The sequence below is a fragment of the Impatiens glandulifera genome, chromosome 8 (genome assembly GCF_907164915.1).
Source record: "Impatiens glandulifera chromosome 8, dImpGla2.1, whole genome shotgun sequence".
Classification (NCBI taxonomy): Eukaryota; Viridiplantae; Streptophyta; class Magnoliopsida; order Ericales; family Balsaminaceae; genus Impatiens; species Impatiens glandulifera.
In genome coordinates, this window is record NC_061869.1 from 17830704 (window position 1) to 17837677 (window position 6974).

General features: G+C 28.7%; 2 pseudogenes; both read right to left on the minus strand.

The window, feature by feature from the left end:
- Positions 1-2058: 2058 nt before the first annotated feature.
- Positions 2059-3869, minus strand: LOC124913119 (annotated as a pseudogene).
- Positions 3870-4082: 213 nt separating this feature from the next.
- On the minus strand, positions 4083-5304 carry LOC124913120 (annotated as a pseudogene).
- Between the last annotated feature and the right edge of the window lie 1670 nt (positions 5305-6974).

Sequence of the window (6974 nt, forward strand, 5' to 3'; positions counted from 1 at the left end):
TAAAACCAAAAGATTTAATAATAAATCTTTTGGCTTTGCTCAATTTCCAGAACTTTGTTTTTTTGTTATTTAAGGCCAAAACTGAAAGATATAGGGTAAACCTTTCGGTTTTGGTAACTCTTATTTCCCTTTAGAATTGGTATTTTGGTTTCTAAGTACATGAATATTGTTTAATTGTACAAGAATATATGTATTGTGATTCAATATTCAAATTAGAGGGTTTGTGATTAAAGTTACAAATATAGAATTGTGTTTGATTATAGTATGATGTATAAGGTTTGAGTTTGATTATGAATGAGTGAATATGTTTTATATTTGTATGTGTATGGATTTGTGTTTGATTTTTAATGTAGGATTGTGTTTAGGTTTGAAGGATAAAATATAATAATGGTTAAATCAAATAAAAATAATAAATTGTAAAAGTTTAAATACTGAAAGATATAGGGAAAATCTTTCAGTTTTGAAGGGTAAAACCGAAAGATTTAGATGAATCTTTCGGCTTTTCTCTATTTCCAGCACTTTGTTTTTTTGGTTATTTAAGGCCAAAACCGAAAGATTTAGGCATATCTTTCGGTTTTGCCACTGTCAAAGCCGAAAGATTTAGATAAAACTGTCGCCCAATAAATTAGTAGAAATCCCGAAAGATTTAGGCATATCTTTCAGTATTGCTTCTTTATATCTCAAATCGGGGCAGAAACCCTTTCCTTCTCTCTCTCCACCTCTCTACCGAAACCCTCTAACACCGCCCTCCTTCTTTACATTGCGAATCTGACGCCGCCGCTGTCTCTCTAATGACGCCTTTCTTTCTCCGACGCTGCCTCTCTCTCTCCGACGCCGCCACTCTCTTTCCACCGATCCAGTTCACAGGTAGATCTCTCTTTTCTTTCTTTTCTTAGCCCTAGGATCTTCTTCATCAGATCTTCAACTCACCAACTCTTCAACTCACCAGTCAACTTCTTCAGACTTTATATCAAAGAGAGAATAATAAATTCACAGGTAATTATCTCAGTTTCGTTTACAACAATTCTAAAAGGAATGTGATTTGGCTTTCTATGTTTTATGAAAACACTTATTAATTTATCTTAAGATTTAAGATATCTTTTTATCTCCTATTATTTCTGAATTTCAAACGATTATATTAATTTATAATTAGATGTCTCTTTTAATTCATTTTCTCAACTGATCCTAGGGGTTTTATTTGAAAAAGTTTAAATTTGAACTCGTCAAAGTAAGCTGGCAGTGGTAGAGGATGGATAGAGAACACAAATGACACACCTGGAAAGGGTTTTTAAAATATGTTTATTGCTGCTAACTCATAAAATTCAAAGTCAATGTTCCTTGAATTGGATATCTTTTCCCCTTTTCTCTCCATGAAGACATTAATTAGGCCTCAATTTCTTATCTAGATTTGAAAATGGATATAATTCAAATCTTATATTTCTTTCTTTTCTTTCTCTTAGCCCTAGTCTTCTTCTTCAGCTCTTCAACTTTGGCAGTCGGTAGCACCGTAGCACAACTCAACCTCACGGTCCTCGCAACTCACTACAATAAAAAGACCAACGACGATGCTTAAAAAGATCTCTGTCAACCCTTAAAAGCGTCGCCAAAACTGTTACCGACACTTATTATTGCATCGTCGAAAGCATGGTGGGCGCAAGTTTTAACAACGCTTATTTCTGCGTCAGTATTCAAAATTTAAGCGTTGCCAAAAGGGAGAATTTTTAACGACACTTATTTAAGCGTTGGTAACAGTAATTAAACGTCGCCAAAAGTTTAATTTATTTTTAACCTATTATTTTCTCAATTCTTTTAAAATTTTATTTATTTTTATTTATAATTCTACATATTTAAGATGTTTTTATTTAATTTTTGTTATAAATTAAATAATTAAAAAAACATCATTTCAATTTTCAAAGGTAATAAAAAAAAACTTTAATAATTAAATAAAAAAACATTAATTAGTTAACTTACATTTAATATTCAATTTATTTAAATAAAATGCATTAAATTTTAAATAAATAGTTCCTGAAAATAACTTAACTATTTTCTGTCACACTTTTATTCAGGATTCTTTGGCAATTTGAGATCTTCTTTGAGTGTTGGTATAATTGTTTCAGTTTCTATTAAAAGCACAATTCCCTCAACTTGTTTCTGAACTTCTATTAATAAACTTGCAAAACATATTAGACAAATAGCTCAATACCATTAATGCTATAATGCTAAGATAATTGCAGGTTTTTACCTCACTTTACAGTCTGGCATTGTCACTTCAAGAAGTAAAACCTCTATTTCTTCATCCTAATTAAATATAGAACATAAATTAGAAAGCAAGAAAATAGTCATAGTTAATGTCTGGTTTGGTTCTACTTTCGTATTTTATCACAAGTAACGAAAGTATTTATTTTCAAAAAAAGAAAAAGGAGTATGACTAAGACATGCACTGCCAACATGAAGACATATTTTCTCCTAGGACACAAGATGTAGGCATTTAGAATAATAAATCAGAAAAAACGAGGTTTACTAACCAGTCTTCTTGGAGAAGGTATAACCTTTTTCCGCTAACATAAGTACGAGGATTAGGCACTAGATGGTTTCTTAAATACTCTGTTTGTCTCTGCAAAGATCGTACACAATCAAATATTAGGGCCCATCATAATTCCCTTCATTATCAACCAAACTATCAAAAAATTATCCTTCATATAACATCAAACAAACTATAGATGTTTAATATAAAACATAAAATAACTGACATTAAGAAAGTGTTTCTTCAAAATGTTAAAAATGGTCATCTTTGTCTGTCTCCTAAAACAATGTGAGAAAGTGAACTAACCTTTGTGATCACACAAAGGTCAACATTGCTTCCACTGCCTAAGTCATTGAATAAACTAGAGCAAATAGCCTCAGTTACCAACTTGACCCCTTGTCATGAGGAACGAAGGCCATAATCTGGAAAAATAATTCAAATGACTATTTTTTTAATAAGTGATAACAAAATCCTATTTACAGTAAGACCTTCACGATATTTTGTTCAAATATTGTCATAGCAGCAAGTGAACCAGAATTCATCGTGGCAAATGGAAGAGTATCGGTTGTTCCATGAGGATAAATCTCCAAATCGATTATTGCATAAAAATAAAATTTTCTTATATAGTTAATTATTTTTCTGTAGATATAACTCACAGTGTGTAAATGTGGACCAGTAATGTCAACTCCACCAAAAACCAAAGCAACAAAGACATGTCCTTGGTAACTAAAGAATCATCAAATCTAAATTTATAAACTAATCTAAACAACAAACATCCAAATAACAAGATAATGTTAATACCCGAAAAGATGAGTTTTCAACAATGTATGAGCAGTCACCACTCTCGAATTACGACCATTATGGAATCGATGTAACTTCAACTGTGAACTAACCATATCTAAACAAACAATAGAAATGACAAAAGACGTTTAACATTTTTTAAATCGATGCTATCATAATAACATATAGAAAACTATAACATCACCTGTAACAACCTCGGTATCAGTCGCAGTACCAACTCCACAACAATAGATATTAGGAGCCATGTAATGAATTTTCTCACAATTTTTATCTACCACAATTAGTCTTCAGTAGCTCGGGTATCAGCTCCAAGAATAACACCATCCTGTAAATGAATTCAGAAACGATAATTAATTCTTGTTCAATAGAGAGAAGTCAGAGAATCGTGAAGAAAACAAGTTACCTAGAAGATTAAGCCAACTATGGTAGTTCCAGTCTTAAGGAAAGACAAAGATTTTAGTCCTTTGTTCAATAGTATTTCAGTACACCGACATAGGTCGATATTAAATCCACCTTTAGGAGGAACATCAATAGTTGTTAACATCTTCGGTTAAAAAATACCTAATTATCACAAATCATGAGAAAATTCATCATTTGATTTTAACATATGGTATATACATTTCTTATTCATAAAAGATCGAGAAATCGAGATCGGAAATGGATAAAGCTCGAATTGACTTAATAGAGATGATAATACATGGATAAATGAAGATCTATAGATAGAAATTTTATGAAATGAAGGAGGAATACTTACAAATCACGAAATGGGAATAATAGAGAGTGATGAAGATCTTTTATTCATACCGATGAAGAACAGTATTGCCCCAAATCATGCCAGACTCTCAACAAAAAAAAAATGACCATCAATTATGTTCCTTATCTTCAATCATAAAAAGAAAATAGACTGTTATTTGTACCTGTGTAAACTTAACAAAAAGTTGACCATATTCTTTTCTGTCATCATCGTAGTTGTAGAAGTCTTACAAGATTGGAGTGGATATCAATTTGTGAAGCTGAAACAGAATTAAACTGTGAGATGAACTAAATATCAAATTCTGATAAAAAAAAGTAAAAGATTATACCCACTACAGACCAGCAAATAGGCTTCAATTGAACTCCCAAAGATGAAAAGAAAGCTTCCCAATCCCTTCCTAACAATTGAAGCTGCAATTAAATGTTTGATCTGCCAAAGAAAAGAACAATCGTATCAGAAAACAATTACATTTTTTTTTCAAAACCATCTTATATCAGACTGACTAGTTGATTATTACGTCAATATCTTATGATCAGTCACATGCTTCAAGAAGCTGTTGAACATCGGTTTCAGGGTCTTGGCCATTGGTCCACCATCAACCCCAAATTCACTGAACCTAAGAGCCAACATCAATGGTTTATTAGAAGAATCTTATCATCATTATCTTCCATTTTCTAAAAGGGAAAGATGAATATCCATAATATATTAACAAATATCAAAGGCTACCATTTTCCTTTTGTTGCCTTCAGAATCAACAACTTATAAAAACTTAGATAAGAAGATCTACAAAGCTGTGTTACAAATATACTAAAAAAGATAAGATAAACCTAGGCGAAGACCTTATAGCCATGAAATTTGAAAAATTACAGTCCATGTTCATCTTCAATAGAGACTAAACAAAACAACAATCATATATATATATACACTATATTTTATCACAAAAGTATACACCCTAGAGGGGTAACTAAAACATACAAAAATTAGATCTATTGTACAAGTATTAGAGATCAATGGACAGAAAAAAAAACAAATGCGCAACTAAGGAATAATAAAATATGAGATGAAACTAAGGAATCGAGAAAAGAACATGCTTAAACAAAAAGAGCAAAAGCATAACATGATGGATCTGATTAAAGAATGAAAAGAAGCTAACTTACTCTTGCCAAGCTGAGAGGATGAAGACGGAAATGAAGAGAATTCTGCCAATAAAAGATATGAAAGCCATTGATGGTTACTTCGATGCTACCCATACAGGTAGTGCTTGAATTTAATTTATGAAAAATGTCAATCTTTATATTCCTTTCGCCCCACTTAACTCATAAAATTAACTATGATTGAGAATTTAAAGAAATAAATAATATATCAAATTATTATATATTTTGTTTTTACTAAAAATAATATAATCATCTTAAATTATTATTAATTATATATATATATATATATATATTAAATTATTATTTTTATATTTTAATGAGAAATAACAAAATAATTTTAAAAAATTATTACGTAATATATATTTAATAATATTATTGTGATATATTTAATTAATAATAATTTCAACTATTATTTTATTCCTCCTTAAAAATATATATATAATAATTTAATGTATAATTTCCTTTTTTTAATTTTCAACCATATCGATAATATTAATGTAATATATATTTAATTAATAAAAAAATAAAATTATTATGTTATTTCTCTTAAAAAAATATACAATAATTTTATGTATAATTTTCTCCTTTAAATTCTAAACAACATCTAATAATTTAAATTATTATATTATTTTTTAGTAAATACAAAATATATAATAATTAAATATATTATTTCTTTCTTTAAATTCTCGTGAGAAATGAATGTCAAGGCTGACATGTGTCAATTAGTAAATGGATTCAGGAAATACGGTAGCATCTCTTACTCTTCTCCAAATCTCGATGTGTAATGTTGAAGGAGAGAGAGGGTGTCCGGGGAAGACGAAGCGAGAGAATTTTATGAACACCGATGGTGAGCGATGGTTTGTTTTAGATACGATTCGCTAATGATGATGTTAGTCAGCAAAATTAAAGAAACCTAGTGGAGAGAAAATATTAATAGTTGCTCTAAACTCTTCAGTTTATGGGCGCAAACACAAATTACTAAATTCATAGTGAAAAGACACCATTAAAATAGCCCATATAACATTTGAAAAAAGTCCCATAGAAAATTCACAAGACCAGGTTCCTATTAAGTAATCTGATACTTCTCCTTCAAATAGGATTTTGGTCAAAAGTAATTTTTATGATATGTGACTTAACAAAATAGAATTTGAAGCTAAATTAGAATGAAAAAAAAAAATACAATTTTTTATGTTCGTTTTCTATTATAAAATTTGGGTTGTTTTCACCGATTTTGATGTTGAACTTTTGTCATACGAGGATATCAAAATTTTATTTATTTGATGTTTTTCCCAAATTGACAAAATATTTTAGGTATTAGAAGAGAGAAAGGGAGAGTAAAAAAATATTTGGATTCAAATAAAATTATAAATTTATTAAATTTAACTTGAAATTATAAATAATTTATTTAATAACTAATTTTATTATATTATTTATTTTAAAAAATGTTTATTTTATTTAATAGACTATTAATTCTATTTAATTAATTTAATATTAATAATAAATTTATATTTATTTAATTCAAAATATTAATAAATTTTAGGTTTGAGATAAAAATAAGTGTATAATTTGATTTAAAAAAACAATAGTCTATATTATCTCAAAATAAAAAATTATAAAATATTAAATTTAAATTTTATCTAATTATTTGCTTATAATTTTTTTAAAAGAAATAATAAAATAAGGATTGGCAATGATATTGAAAGGTTGGCAAAATATTTTTGTTCTGACTTTTGCCGACGCT